The sequence below is a fragment of the Chiloscyllium punctatum genome, chromosome 38, assembly GCF_047496795.1.
Source record: "Chiloscyllium punctatum isolate Juve2018m chromosome 38, sChiPun1.3, whole genome shotgun sequence".
Classification (NCBI taxonomy): domain Eukaryota; kingdom Metazoa; phylum Chordata; class Chondrichthyes; order Orectolobiformes; family Hemiscylliidae; genus Chiloscyllium; species Chiloscyllium punctatum.
The window spans coordinates 40,158,836-40,175,139 of NC_092776.1; the positions used below are offsets into that span (position 1 = coordinate 40,158,836).

At 38.4% G+C, this 16,304-nt stretch overlaps 1 protein-coding gene across 2 annotated transcripts in view; it reads left to right on the forward strand.

Annotated features, from left to right (window-relative positions):
- The window catches only part of LOC140463542 (inositol polyphosphate-5-phosphatase A-like), a 528,804-nt gene that overhangs the window by 383,853 nt on the left and 128,647 nt on the right, over positions 1-16,304 (forward strand). The window lies entirely within an intron of this gene.

Sequence of the window (16,304 nt, forward strand, 5' to 3'; positions counted from 1 at the left end):
TGAGGGGACCAGGGTAATAGTCTTAGAATTTGAGCTAGGCCATAAAGAGGTAAAGGCTGAAAACATCTCCTTCATAGAGAGGGTTGTGAAAATCTGGAACTCTCTCCCCATTGACTTGTTGAGGCTGGGCTGGTAGAGCTGGAAATCAATACTTTCTGACTTGATGAATAGTTAAACATATGATTTGTCATGTTTCAGGATTCTTGATCATTTTATTGTTCACGAGAAGGATTTTGAATTGAATTAGATTTAAGTGTTGGGTTTTAGTACAAAGCAAATGTACACAGTTTTGAAAGCTGTAAAACTCGAAGAAATGCATTCAAACCAAATGGACCAGTTTGTTGATTGCCACTACTGTTGTGTTTATGCCTCGTTGTCTCATCTCAAAGTATTATTACTAAGAAAGGCTTCCATTCACTTTAAGAACAACAAGAAATATTCCCTTTAAAGCCACACTCAGAAACTGTGAGATGCGAGGCATTGAGCATGAGTGGCATCAGAGGTGAAAATAGGTTTTATTTCAGGACTGCTGCCAAATCATTAGTAAGAAGAAAGCTCTTTACCCAGAGAGTGGTTAGAATGTGGAATTTGTTACCAGAAGGAATAGCCAATGCTACTTATATTGATGCATTAAAGTAGAAGCTAGGTACAGACATGATCATGATTCATGCACAAAGACCCTCAAGCCCTGTGGCTGCAGCTATCTGCATTTAAATAATATTCTACTTCTCTAGTCTTCCTGCCAAAGTGCATAACTTCACATTTTCTTACATTATATTTCAACTGCCAAGTATTTGCTCACTTGTCTATATCTTCTCTGTACCCTGTGTAGCCCTTTGAGTTAATATACCATTGCCTCCCTATTTATTTTTGTGTTATTCACAGACTTGGCTATCGTACCTTCCTATCAAACTTGTTGATATGTTTAATAAATACTTTTTTCCCAAACACTGAACTCCACTAGTTACAGATTGCCATTCTAAAAATGCCCCCTTTATCCCAACTATGTGTCTCCTATTAGTTAGCCAATCTTGCAGCCATGCTAAGATACTAGCCCTGATACTATGGGCTCTTATTAGCTAGCCTTATGTGTGGTATCTTATGAAATGCCTTTTGGAAATCCAAATATGTTACATTTACTGATTCTCTTTTTTCTATTCTGCTTGATATCTCTTCAAATAGTTCTAATAAATTTATCAGATATAATTTCCCCTTCATGAAGCCATGCTGACTCTGTTTGACCATATTATGCATTCCTAAAGGTTCTGGCATTGCATTCTTTATAATAGACTCTAACATTTTCACAATGACAGATATTAAGCCAACTGGCCTATAGTTGCCTGTTTTTGCCTCCATCCATTTTTGAATAAGGTGTTACATTGGCAGTTTTCTAATCATCTGGGACTTCTCCAGAATCTGAAGATTTTTCAAAGATTACTACCTACGCTTCCACTATCTCAGCAGTTGTTTCTTTTAGTATCCTAGGACCAAACCAAATATATGCTTCACTGCATTAATATTTATATCAACCTGTTAATTTTATTTTCAAAACATACTGCTTCTGTGCCTACAAGCAGCAGATGTAGTTATTTTAAAACAACATCCTGCCTTTTGTATTATCTTGATATTGGTGTGAGTTAGCTGTTGTTAACTTAGGTGAAATAAAAGCATTTGTTTTGTTTATATTAATAAGTTCATAACCATTAATTTTCTACAATGGTTTTCCACACCGCTATTATCTTTTTCATTAAAATTACACAGTGGAAGGCAGGTGCAATTACAATGTGTATGATAATTATACAAATAACATAAAATCTGTTCACCAATGTAATTTTATCCATTTCGATCCAGGATTTGTTCAGTGGTAGGTGTTGGATATTGAGGGTTGTCAATACAGTGAACATAGCTGCTGTCAGGAGGATTCTTTATTAATATCTCATTTGCATCTTATTATTGCTACTAGCCTCAAATTAAATACAAAAAACCTGATACACATCTGATCTGTGTGGCCTGAAATGCTGTACCCCAGCTCTAATCCAGTATTTTTCTTGAAGCATATAGTCAGCATTGACAAGTAGGACTCAAATATGTGGCACTGTTACAACCACAAATTACACAATCCCAACACAGATCAAATGACGTGATGTATAAATGGTAGCAATCTCACTGGTTTATGGATTTAAGTTGATCTGAAAGCTTGTGATAACATTCTGGTGAATAATATAAACACTCAATTTGGTCTGTACTTTTATTGTTTTGGGACATTTTGCTGTCTTTGTTGATAAATTATACTTCGTGCAAGCAAGTCTGGTACAATTGCAACATTAAAAAGGCATTTGGATGGGTATATGAATAGGAAGGGTTTGGAGGGATATAGGCCGGGTGCTGGCAGGTGGGACTAGATTGGGTTGGGATATCTGGTCGGCATGGACAGGTTGGACTGAAGGGTCTGTTTCATGCTGTACATCTCTATAATTCTATGTCAAAATAAAATTTGCATTAATCCACCATATTTCACAGTGATCAGATATCTCAAGGCACTAAAGAACCACTTCTAGAGTATCGTCACTTTTGTAATGTGGTAAATGTGGCAGCAAATTGATGATCTGGCATACTTGATAAACCCCCTGCAAAAATTATACACCTCATGTACTGAAAAGTTTACTGTATTATTATGTGCAATTATTATAGTTTTTTTTAATGTACTTACCACAATGTACATATACTTGATGTTCAATTGAATGGCCAAGCAAAATATCCACAGTTGATTCAATTTCAAATCAGTTTCTCTTCCAATAGCCAAGGTCTTTTTCCCAGGGTAGGGGAGTCCACATCCAGAAGGCATAGAGAGGGGAAAGATTTAAAGGGGACCTGAAGAGCAATTTCTTTCACTCAGAGGGTGGTTTGTGTATGGAACAAGCTGCAAGAGGAGGTGGTGGAGGTGGGTGCAAATGAAACCTTTAAAAATCATCTGGATGGGTGCATGAATCAGAAGGGTTTACAGGGATATGGGCCAAATGCTAACAAATGGGACTAGATTAGTTTAGGATATCTGATCTGTGCAGACAAGTTGGACCAAAGGGTCTCTTTCCATGCTGCATAATTTTATGAACATGAAATATCACTGTGATGTTAGAGTAGCCAGCTGAGGGTGAGTGAGAAGGCTATCTGCTGTCACGTTTTGTTTAAGGCAAAGTTACATTATTGGTTAAGTGATTTATGCTGTAAATAAAATATAACTGTGGTGTAACCCCCTACATTACATTTCTATTAGTGTGTATTTTTACCTTGATTATATGGACATGTTGATTATCCTAAATATTTGATTAGCCAGAACATTCAAGGCCCCATTGGTGCCTGTTAATATAAAGTTTGCTGTGATTATTCTAGTGATGTTGATTGAGAGATAAACATAGGCCAGAGCGTCAGAGGTAGTTCGCCTGCTTTTCTTCAGAATGATGTCGTGTAATCTTTTACGCCCAGCTGAGAACACTGACATGGCATCAGCTTGATGATTTCCTCAGTAAAGACAGTGATTCTAACAGTGCAGCACTCACTCAATAGTTCACTACAGCATCAGCCTTGATTTTGTGCTCAAGTCCTGGAATGATCTTGAAGCTGGAATTGTATGACTCAGAGGGAAGAAATGTAACCAAATTAGCAACGGCAGAAATTACTTTAAAGATTAATTGAGTGGATTTTCATTGGAAACAGGATGAGTCAAGGTTGGCCACAAAACAATTCACTGGCATAAATTTCTAACTGGGGCATTTGACTCTGATGTCTTTTAAATCTGTGGCTTTCTCAACATGGCCATAACTGAGGGAAAGGGAAAATCTAACCTTTCACCACAAGAACAGCCAGAGATAGTCCACCCAGAACACAGGGAAAAGCAATCGTCAAGTCACTAAGTGGATTGTCTCTAGGATGGGACAGATACCTGAGGTAGCAGAGGATTAAAGTTTCCTTGCACACTATGCAAGATTTATTACTTACCCTACATTCCTGATGAAGGGCTTTTACCCGAAAAGTCGATTATCCTGCTCCTTGGATGCTGCCTGACATGCTGTGCTTTTCCCGCACCACTCTGATCTAAACTCTGGCTTCCAACATCTGCAGCCCTCACTTTTGCCTACTTACCCTAGAGAGCCTCCACTGCCAAAGTATCACTATCACTGGATACAATTGATCATATAGAATTTTAATTAGCATTTACACATCAATATAGCAGTATTAAGATTAACAATTGGCAAGAACAGAAATGAAACCACTCCAATTTATTTGCTTGATTGCTCTGTACCTGTCAAATGGAAAAAATTGATTTTTTTTTCAAATGGTCTAATGAATAGGAATGATTAAGTAGTTAAAAAAATTAGATGTGGTTAAATGCACTTTTTTATATTTATTAAGATGTTATTTATAAAACAGGAAATAAAAAACTTTACTCCAGTAAATACACTGTTGCAATAACTGGAGTAGTTTTTAAAATGTGACTCAGGACACAATGTTGCATATACAGAGTGCCTACATTGGGAGAAATAGAGATCCATCCAAGTGCAATTGAACATGAGATTGCAAATCTGTCTTGCTTCTGACTTTAAAATATTTAATGATAAGAATGAACTAACCGGATAATCAGCCATTTGCAACCAAAGACAATTATACCATGTTTAAAAGTCTTCAGTCGTTTTTAAACTTTATTTCCCATTTTAATAGTGTCGTATTCTATCTACAGTTGACGTACTGTGCTGAGGGATCATCACTTCACTAATGAAAAATTCTGAAATCATAAGGTTTGCACTTGGTGCTGTGCAATCGACTGTATTGCATAAATGTCAATTCTACAGCAAAAACTGTGATGTAAATTACACAGAATTCTCCAGTAATCAAGTAATAATTGAGTCAGAGGAACAATCCCCTCATACTTTTTGAGAGTAGTATCCATATCAAAACTATTTTTGGAAGCATTTCCAAGTGTCTGACCAAAATTGTGAAAGAATCGCAAAAGATTAATTGACAGGCTAAAGAACTCTTCGTAGTTTAGACGATGGTGCTGTCTCCTTTTAACAAATGGCTCCCCATTTAGGACCTCCCACAATGTACTCGGAGGTTTGTAGTATTTTTCACTTTTGGGTCAGAAGTTTTATAATGTATATCATTAGAATGTGACAGCACCAGATCTGCCAAAATCATTTGTCTTTGGAGAAAGTAGATTTTATGTTGCACGACTATTGTGGGCTTCATTTGCACAAATCAATTATTCTGACTGATCATCCAGCCGCGGATCCGGACCTCCATCATGAACGGTGGCAGGGAGACATAATAGGAAAGCTCTGTAGAGCAGTGAATAATGGGAAACTCCTTTCATCAGTGCAGCTAACCTTTTGGCAGCCACCAGCAAACTCTATTCTGATCCACTGATAGAGGGGACAATACACTGGGCTCAGTTTGAATGAATGCTGCCACCAACAGTGTAGCCATTCAGAGGTTTTGGGAACCATCTTTGGCCATTGTTTGTTATTACTCCTGCCGACAGTAGGAAAGAGAAAGTGAGAGCATCTATGGTGTAAACCTCTTTTTCAGTTTTAATCTCTCTTAAAAGCTGTGTAGATCTACATTTCCAGCCAAGCTACTGTAGCTATGTGATGTCAGATAATCACACAAGAGAAGTTTCAAGCTGGGCTTTTGAATTACTTATCTGCATGAACTAAGGCAGCTTTAACCCTATTCAGAAAGGAGTGATTGTCTTCTCTCAATCCTTTCAACTTGTGTAAAACACTGTTTTAACACCAAAGTGCTTCTCGCTAGTGGTGTATGTATAAATAGTTTTAGAAGAGGTAATTTAAGCAGATCTCTGTAGGAGCTATTACAGCAATTTAATGCCTGGACAACATGGGAACCTAAAATATTCTATTTCTTGCTGTTGAGTTCCTGAACATTGGCTCAGCTGAGCCTTTTACTTTAAAACTATTTAAAATGCTTGACTACTGGTACCACTGAAGCAGAGATTATGACCTTGAGATTTCTGATTCACCTGTATATTTGCTCTGCACTTGTTTCATTCTGCATCATACTTCTAATAACAGAGCAACGCGGGATACTTGCTGACTTCAATGTGCCAACTATTGAAACTTCCTGAAATTGTCCTGTGTATTCAGGTCTGTGTAGCTAGATTTCTATAAAGTGACAGTACTCTTCTGTTTGCCTTTTGAATGTTCTCTGGCCTAGTTCAACTGCAACATTTTTACATTACAACTGTGAAATCTTGGCATAAAGCAGCTCTTTGTCCTTTCCATTATTGTCTCACAAATATAGTCCATTGTCACATAGCTGAAGTTAATTTGATCAACATTGGGACATTTAACTTTTATGTTTAGTCAAAAGAACTGTTTCATGCTCATTTTGCGTATTCTAAAGAAATGATTGCCAGAAAAATAATGTTACCATTAACAATTCAAAGCAATTAGTTTCCCAGGGAGAGGCTATGTGATGCACAGGCTGCACACAACAATTCTTTGTCATTTTATGGATGCTCATCAGTCACCTGTCACCACATTTCAAAGACCCTCCAATCTAAATGTTTCCCTTTTGGCTTTTCCCAGAACTGGTAGCTGAATACGGGAAGAAAAGCTACTCAGTTTCTAGGCAAAGACACAGGCAGCTTTAAAGATCTAGCTTTCTGCTGGTGTTTTTTGGATTGACCATCTAGCTTTGCCACATTCTTCTGCTCCCCTCCCCCACCACCCAGTAGTTTCAGAGATTTAGGGAAATGTGTCCTCCCTCTTTCTTTGCAGCAATTATAATACTTAATTCAATAACTAATAAACATAGAGCAGAGGACATTTTGAAAACCCAGATAAATGTGTCACATGAAAGCCTTCTTTATGTAACACATGATACACCATAGGAAGCAGTGGTGTATGAAAACTATCTTGTTGAATAAGATTGCATTGACTCACAGAAAACCACAAGTATGACTGGATGATCAATCTTTTACAGTGCAAGTGCTGTATTTGCATACCACTGTGAATTCTTTTATACTGTTTATCCTTGTAATTACTTATTGGATATAGAGGAAATGTTACGATACACATCTGTGAGACTATTTTATCAGATTTAATAATGTGTGTTTAATTGTCCCTAATAGGAACTTTATGTAGGGAAGAGAAACAATGCACAATATCAGAATCAAGTTGAACCACATTGCATGACATTCCGTTACTGGTGATCAATTTGGTCATAATAGGATTTGAGATCCCAGTTTAAGAAATATGGATCACTGTCATAACCCCAGTGGAAGGGAAACAATCTGATTCACAGGATTTTCACTTCTAAGATTATATTTCAAGATGTAAGTTTTTAGATTCACCCCTATTTTACTGCTGGGGACATGTCCGTGGGGGGTGCCAGATTATCCCAGAGGTTTTGCCCTTTCTGACCAAGTTATGTCCTCTTTGCATAGATTCTGGTTAGTCCTATATGTCCCACACAGCTTGAAGTGAGTACTAGTTGCATCATGACTTCTCCTAGCTGCTCCGTCTTCCTGAAGAGGAGGTCAAGTAACATAGCAAGGCAGATGTTTTCTTTTGGGCCATTCTCAATCTTGGCTGCCACTTTCAGAGTTTCCGGAGCAGGGTAGGTGCTTCTGTTGCAAGGACACAGATATTTGGCACTTGTCCCAAATATTTAACTGACCCCACTGCTCAACAATGACAGCAAAATGAGCTGAAGTCCTGTCCTACCACATTTCTATCATGCTGAAAAGATTACTGGAACTTTTCAACCCAATGTGCTTACTGAGGGCTCCTTGTGGAATTATTGCAGAATTAGCACAACTTTGATATACATGAAACATTCAACTAATAGTAATAACCCATGAAATGGTAAATATTTTGAAATAGGTAGTGTAACAACTATCAGAGGGAAGGCGATAGCCTAGTGTTGGTAGACTGTTATTCCAAAGACCCAAGTAATGTTGTGGGGACCTGAGTCCGAATCTCGCCATAGCAGATGATGTCATTTGAATGCAATAAAAACCTGGAATTAAGAGTCTAATGATGACTGTGAATCCATTGTCAATTGTTAGAAAAACCCATCTGGTTCACTAATGTCCTTTAGGGAAAGAAACTGCCATCCTTACCTGGTCTGGCCTACATGTGACTCCAGACCCCAGCAATGCGACTGACTCTCACCTGCCCTCTGGCCAATAAATGCTGACCTCACCAGTGATGCCCTCATCCAGTGAATGAATAAAAAAAATTAGAAAGAAGTTTCTGAATGTTAACATATAAAGATGAGTGGGACTGATTTAAGTCACATTAATTTAAAAACAATTCAGAACAAAAATTCAAACTGTACACTCCTAGGATTTATAACTGCAAACCAGCTCTCAGGAGAACTGTTGGGTTGGTCAGTATTTTAATGGGACTGGGAATCTCAGACTTATCCCTCTTCACAGGTTCAATACTGAGAAGACCAGGTTGTTCAGGACCCTGTAAATGAAGTGCCGCATAGCTATCTAGAGATATGGGGATAATGCAGGAAAGTGGTTTTGTGTTAGATGAACAACCATGATCTTGTTGAATGGTCAAACAGGTTTGCTGGGGAGAATGGTCAACATCTGCTCCTATTTCCACAGTTCGAGAGATTGGACTTGGGGAGAAGGTGAGAAAAGTTGGAATGCTTTGCCCTATTCAACAAACATTCTCCTCCAAAATTTCCAGGCCCACCATATAAAGACCCACTGGAGTGTCAGAGATTAGACTGCCTTAGAGTTGTGGATCATGTCAGCTTTGCCCTTTGTCCAGCTGCACATTGCTTCCCACCTTACTACAGTTCAAATCTGTCAATCAGACTGGCTGTTGAACAGGAAACCTATCAACAAGTTGAAATTCCTTAATGTGTTGTGAAACCTGTACTTTGTTCACTTCTTTTCCGAAGAGCCCCCTTGCCACCCTTCGACTTCACCCCTGTCTACATAAACTGCTAGTTAATCTCCAAGTCTCATCTTTCAGGACCTGAACAGAGTAAAATGTTCTCTATGAATCCTTTGACAATTACATGATATTGGTGGATATTTTTAGAGTCCAAGACAAGAGGGCAAAGGTTTAAGGTGAGACGGGGAAAGATTTACAACGGACCTGAGGGGCAACGTTTTCACATGGTGGGTGGTGCATACATGGAAAGAACTGCCAGAGGAAGTGGTGGAGGCAGGTAAACTACAACATTTAAAAGACATTTGGACAGTTACGTGAATAGGAAAGCTTTTGAGGATTATGAGCCAAACACAGGCTAATGAGACTAGTTCAGTTTAGAAAACTTGGTCAGCATGGATGAGTTGGGCCGAAGGCTCTGTTTCTGTGCTGTATACCTCTACGACTCTATTTTAACTGGAAATGAGATTCAAGAAGGTGGAGCATTGGAGACCATCAACCCCTGCCTGACCAACTGCACTCCCTTCCACCCCCTACCATTCCGAAATGTCATCAAATTGAGTTCTGGGCTGTTATGATCACTAGGCCTCTTTTATATTCCAGCAACCAGTTACCAATCGAAATGCTTTGATTTAGACACAATAATTGTATCATTTTGTACAATATTGTTAATGAAGCATCAGAATTATAAAATAATTGTTCAAAAACTATATTTCTTTTTAACCTGCCATTGTTAAGTCATTTGAAGTTACAGCTGCGTAAGAATTGTCAGCATTCACAGATTGCTTGTGTAATGAAGTTATATAGTATGTTGTTGTTATTATTTGGGGAATTTCGGTACTAAGTTAGGCCAAATGGGTTTTTGGTTTCCAGTTCTTTTTAAGGGTCAGAAACTAACTTTTAAAAGAAGTGCATCAAAACAGTAGTTCCAATAAATCATGTGACTGAAGCTAAATGAATAGACAAACTACCTGGTGAGATAATTGTTGAAATATTTACTGAGAAACACTTTTACAACCTAGAAAGAGAAAGATAGTGAGGCCAGAGATCAGAAGCAGGTTCACTTAAGTAGAAAAGATACATAACAGCTGATGTGCTGTGTGCAGTCTAAAAGTCATCAAAGTAACTGGACGAAAACAGAATTCAATAAGAAAAGTCAAATAAATTAGCATGTGTCCCAGGGAGAGAATTGCAACTGGCGAATATGCAGAAAGTCGCGAAATGGAAATGCTTGTCATCTGATCAGTTGAATAAGAACTTAAGGAGTGAAGATAGAAGTGATATTTTACTGGGGTTGAATGTTCATAAGGGATATTGCTGGGGAGAAAGGTTGAATGTTTCCTTTTCTGTTTATGATAAGGTCTTTCCAAGTTGTCTTATACAAATATATAATTTTGATTTTACTTATTTTCTCCTGTGTAATAAACTTATGTTCTTTTGTCAAAAGTACACTGACAGTCTTTTATGAAGACATTGATTGACTGGCTCTTACAGTAACTAAATTGCAAAAATAAAACTTATGACCCATCAAGCCAGGTTTTACTCTGGGATCTGGTTTGTTGAAATGACAATCAGCTGAGAAGATAACATTATCCCTTATTTGGTAATGTCGTCATTTCAGTCTTTATATGATTGCAACCTATGTGCCACCATCACCCTTTAAAATGGTTGGCTGATTGTTTGTGGTGGGTCGTGGTATTTGTAGATGTGTTCACTGACCCTTGACCTCTTGTTTAAGGTTAATTGAGGTTTTTGTGACACTATATCCAGCTCAAGGTTTGATTCCTGCAATGATCTCCAAGGTTTTTTGCGATCAATTTCTTTGATTCCACTGATTTTTTACCATGTCTGAAGGGCCTCCTTCCACTTGCCCCCAACTTCTCTTCCATTGCAGGACATCTCTCCTCTTCACAACCTTCTGCATTAAGTTTAGGACCAGCATCCAAAACCTTCACCTCCCATGAAGTGGGACTCCCACGCATTGGGAGAATTTCCAAAGAGATCGATTCATCTCTCTGTGGTGGGAAACAAGCCCACATGTAGTGAAGGGTAGCATGGGTTTAATGTGGGAAACACACCAACTGATGGCAGGAAGCTAATCAGGCTTATTAATGAGCCACTCTGGAGCAATAATCCTCCAGCCTACCAGGATTTCATGCTGACTCAGGGACTTCACTAGCACTTCAGAAACTCACTCTGTCGTTAATCCTGTCATGTTTGCCAACAGCCTAAATGGAGGGTCACTTGTTCATAGGCACTCAATGTCTGAACAAAGAATCCTGCATTGGAAAGGAGACAAGTCAGTGTCTCTGCCCTTTCATCCAATCATCCAGTGACCTCCTCCCTGCAACCACCATCCTGTCCCACTTCTCTGTGTCTAGAAAAACAGTACCAAGTCACGATGAAGGCTGAAACAAAAAAGCAAAGAACTCTGAATGGTGGAAATCAGAAACGAAATCAGAAATTGCTGGAAAAACCCAGCGGGTCTGGCAGCATCAGTGGAGAGAAATCAGAGTTAACGTTTTGAGACCAGTGACCTTTCTTCAGAACTGACTTCAGAAATAAAGTTGGTATCTATGCTGGAGAAGGGTGGGGGGAGAGAGCAGGAGTTAAGTGATAAGTGGAGGCCAGACAGAGAAATAAAACAGTTGGGCAGACGAAGGAGTAGGTGATGGTCAGCCTGGGAGAATGAATAGCTGCTAATCGGGACCATTAGTGGCTAACAATGGCAAGGTTGTGGTAGCAGCCCATGTGATGACAAAGCCGGGTGTTTGAGGGTTGGGGTAAGGACATGGGAGAAGGTGCTCAGGCCCAAAAATTATTGAACTCTATATTGACATATACTTAGAATCCCCACAGTGTGAAAACAGGCCACCTGGCCCAACAAGTCCACATCGACCCTCCAAAGAGTAACTCACCCAGATCCATTCCCCTAGCCTATTATTCTACTTTTACCCCTGACCAATGCACCTAACCTACACATCCCTGAACACTATGGGCAATTTAGCATGGCCAATTCACCTAACCTGCACATCTTTGGACTGTGGGAAGAAACCAGAGGACCCGGAGGAAACCCATGCAGATATGGGGAGAATGTGCAAACTCCATACAAACAGTTGCCTGAAGCTGGACTCGAACCTGGGTCCCTGGCACTGTGAGGCAGCAGTGTAAGCCACTGTGATGCCCAACTGAGTCAAGAAAATTGCAGGGTTCCCAAGCGGAAAGTGAGGTGTTGTTCTTCCAGCTTGTGCTGAGATTCGCTGGAGGACTGTAGCAAGCCTGAGACAGAGATGTTGGCCAGGGAACAGGGTGTTGTGTTGAAATGGCAGTCATCTCAATGCAGTAGTGAAGGACTTTCTATTTATTGGCAGCAACCACAGCTTTTGGTGGTGCTGTAAGTAATAGAGAGCTGCTGGTCTCTGATTCACTGGAAGTTTTTGGCAGTGGGATTTGCACTCTTTTTGAGCCTTAATTCAGTAGGAAGCCCAAGGACATCCAGGTGAGCACGCATTGAAATAGTATTGAGCCTTTGACAGCAAGAGAACATGAGGCTGCCTTAGTTCTCCAACCAATGGGTGGCAGCTGTGTCACCATTATTGAATTCCACCCAATGAGTGAGGTCAGAGGTGCTTCAATCACATACTCTGCTGACAGTCAGGATTATCAGACAAGCTAATTATCCCATTGGGGAATTGCATTGTTGGAGAAAGTGAGGACTTTAAATGCTGGAGCTCACAATCGAGAGTGTAATGCCGGAAAAGCACAGCAAATCAGGCAGCATCTGAGGAGCAGGAAAATCGATGTTTCGGGCATAAGCCCTTCATCAGAATGAAACATCGATTCTTCTGCTCATTGGATGCCGTTGTGCTTTTCCAGAATTGCACTGTTGCACAAGTTAATAGATTCATGTGAGAGAGCGAGATAGAGAGAGAGAGAAAAGTAAAATTGGGGTGAGGAATATTTACTTTGCCTCTAGGCTGTTTAATTAACTTCCTTGAATTTCAACATTGAATGTTCAGGGAAGTGTGATGACCTGTTTGGCAGAATGCAAATATTTTACTTCTTGTGTGAGATATTTCAGTTTTGGTTTGACTTCATGTTCAAAATCACAAAGTATTTTGATCGAGGAACTCATTCTGCTGATGTAATCACAGCAGAGGCTGCTGATATTTATTAAATACAGGTTGCTTAATTTAGGAAGGTCACCCACACAATGTGATACATTTTTGTGCTTATCAAGGTGAGAAATGAAACATTTCTCTATTTCGGGCGATTGATGTGCAGATCAGACCCTCGGCGTCAGATGTAACTCAGTCAGCTGAAGATGAAAGTTGTTTCTGCTCTGCTGCAACGTATCCTTAAGACCAAGCCTAGGCATTATTTTCCAATCGCACCGGTGTGAAATTTTGCACAAGATGAACTTGTGAGTTCTTGAATGAGATTGCAAAACCAGTATTACTGGGTGTTAACTAGTGATCAGTGTTGAGTTGCTGCCTTGACTTTAATGTGAATTTGCTATAAATGCCCAAGCTCATCTCTTTAGAAAGCCTCTCACACACTTTATTTTGTTTGTACTGTAATAAATAGTTGTCTTTTTTTTCCCTCATTAATCAGCCTTCCAAAACTGTGTAAATTTTTCACCATCCATTTACTTCAGCAAATTCCTTGTTTGCCACTGGCATTGCAATCATCAAATTTTTCTATTACCCTTTGCAACCTATGACAGGAAACAATATGTTTCTCAAAAATGAGATTGACACTAGACCAGCTGTGGAAGTGCTTTCTTTTACTGGAAAATAAAATCTCATCATTTTATGTGACCCCAAAGGAAGTGATTTACTGACAAAATAATTTTCTCTTTTACAGCTATAAGACTTCTATATATAATTAGAAAGTTTTTATAAGCCATTAATTGACTCGGCACAGGAGGAAATCTCTCAGGAGCCAACAGGTTAAAGTTTTATATGTAAACTTGTAACCATTAGATCAAAGCCCCTTCTCCAAGTAGATAGCTCCCGTTGACAGTCGCTATTAGATTATGCAGGCCACAGCTGCTTGATGGTCCGATCAACTGGCAGCTATCAACAATTAAATATTGTCTATCTGTGCAAGTAAACATCACACTTGATTGGCCAGAAGTGACGTGATGGTATTTGATTTTATTTATTTGAAAACCTATTAAAACAAGCTTGGCCTTATTTAGTCCCAACGGCCAATTTACAAAGCTCCCTGGCAGCAACACAAATGGCACTGAGAACGCCACAGAAAATGCATTCTTTGTGAGTGCATTTTTAGTTATTTAAAAGATAACGGCGAATGGCTTTATTAAAAGACTGAAGTGAAAGCAGAGATTTCCCATCAAAAGAAATAGAATTGCAAAACCGAGAATGGTGAAAGGGAGACTCAGCATTGATCAGAGTCGTTGCAGGAATTGTATTAGACAAGTTCATTCTGTGATTATTTATACTAGAAATTTCAATTTCTTGTCAGAATGTGAGCCTGGCAAATATTCATTCAATTTTAAATTCACTCTGTTAATATCTATACTCTAATTATAATCATTACTGTTCATTAAAATGTTTTACATTTTTCAGGTCATCAAAGGCCATCTTCCACCATCAAAATATACAACAATCGAATATTTTATATTTCAAAGTAATTATATATAAAAGTTATGAGTTTCATATTGGATTATGGTCTTAGTTGGATGAAGCACCATTATATAATGCATGGCTGGAGTCTTGAGATGTAGTGTGAAAAATTATAAATACGATGGAAAGCAAGAGATAAAATGTACACATTATCCTACTAATGATTAAATGATTGTTGCAATTTATCACACGAGTCAGCAAATGTTACACCCTTACTACATTAACAACCAGAATTACCTACATGAGAAGTAGGAAAAAATATCCCTGCTCAGATAATAAATTTATTTCCATTCTGGGTGAGATATGTAAAGTATTTTGCTGTGTTTTTCAATGTTTTTCAGATCTTTTTCTCCAGTCAGTGTTTAAATTACGTTCTCATTCTGCTTCACAATTTGGCAAAATGTGAAGAAATATTTATCCCTCCTACTTCCTGTTTTCTGAGCTGTATTGCTCTCTTGTTTTCTTTGCTCCTATTAAAAGTGTGGCTGAATGCCTGGCTTCTGAGGTTTCACCAGGGCAGATTTTACCAGCAGCAGCCAAATTGTGATGTTTTGCAGAAAAGGGAAGGGGAGGCAAAGCAAAATCAGAGCTTGCAGTTTGTATACAAAGGACCATCCAAGCACAGTTTTAATGTTTTTATATTTCTCTACCTCATTTATCATATTGAAGAGAAAAACATTTTACTCTGTTAGGTTAACACAGCCTACAAAAGCTATCAAAATAATATTTGTCAGGATATAGGATCTGGAGACAGGATTTTAAAAAGTACGTAGTGATCAATACATTGCAATCTGTACCTCGAGAAATTAAGCGTAACAATTTTACCATGAAAGCCTGATTAAGCCTATATTTCCAAATTTTATATTAATTGCGAACAAATACATACAACACACTGTTAACATTGCATAATGTACTCAAAATAACTCCTTCAGCATTAAAAGATTTCTAGATTATTTTGATGTGGATTACATTAGTTTGACTAGATCAAAAGTGCTAGGGCAAAAACTGATGCGTTTCAAATATTTATACAGATGGAAGCCCAGAGGACAAAATTAAATTTAGTTCAACAGAGGAATAAAGAATGGAGTTCTGTTTGTTTGGGATTTCTTCCCCATATCACTTATTTCCAATAATATGCACCTTTTTCAATATTAATAATCAGAATTTGATAAACATTTTGGATTTAGTTACAAGATTTGTAAATCCTCACAATATTAAACATAAATAGCTTACTCTGATTTTGATGCACGACAAAAGAAACGAAAAACTGATTTCAATGAATATATTTTATTTCCATCCATGTTTAGATGAACCCAGTGATTTATGGCATGAAAGCACAGTAAAACTGTACTGGCCTCAGTGCATGGTGGATTTATATCCGAACTAATAATTGAAGTCATGGCTTGTTAATATAGTGGCACAAAACCACTGGCATCAAACACTGTTTTAGTATAATTTCATATGGCAAATACGAGCAGAAGTCTAGGGTTAATAGTTTTATGTTCAATCATAGCTTGTAAGATTCAAGGTGAAAAGTTGAGAATGTGGTAGTGAATCTGGGCTTTGCTTTAGCATCTGGAATGGTAATGTAGCAACAGCTGAGCTGTTCACAAGATCGTAATCCAAAACTGCATAATAAACGGACAATTTGTTTGAAGTGCAAAGATGCACTGCAACAAAGAATACACATGTCCCTGAATTTAATCATTCTTGTAAAATA